The sequence below is a fragment of the Pterocles gutturalis genome, unplaced genomic scaffold (assembly GCF_000699245.1).
Source record: "Pterocles gutturalis isolate BGI_N339 unplaced genomic scaffold, ASM69924v1 scaffold4488, whole genome shotgun sequence".
Taxonomy (NCBI): domain Eukaryota; kingdom Metazoa; phylum Chordata; class Aves; order Pterocliformes; family Pteroclidae; genus Pterocles; species Pterocles gutturalis.
This window is the reverse complement of record NW_010122779.1, coordinates 116,780-117,202: the sequence shown is the minus strand read 5'-3', so window position 1 is coordinate 117,202 and position 423 is coordinate 116,780.

Sequence of the window (423 nt, the reverse complement as noted above, 5' to 3'; positions counted from 1 at the left end):
GGGGCGCTTCCAGTTGGGCTGGCTGGCTGCCCCAAACCCTCACTGGCTGGCCAGCCAGCCTTCACCTCGGCCTGGTTTCCAGCACAAGTGGTGTCCAAATCAACACATTCCTATGGAATGTTTTAGATTCCAGCAAAGCAGCATTTTCCTATGGAAGAGCCTTCCCTCAGAAAGATCCCTGCTAGCCCTCAGGCGGCTTCCCATGCCCGGGGCCTGTCACGGTCCACTAAGGACTCGTGATGGTTCTTTGCTGAGATCTCTAAGTGCAAAATTAAGGTGACCACACCAGAAGGGGTTAGCTTCAGCTAAACAGCAAAAACTTTATTATTTTGTGTCCATAAGTGACGTGTGATAGATAAAGGGAGTGAAAAGTAAGTAAAGAGAGGAAAAGAGGAATATAGCTACCACCGCGGGTCCCAGGCG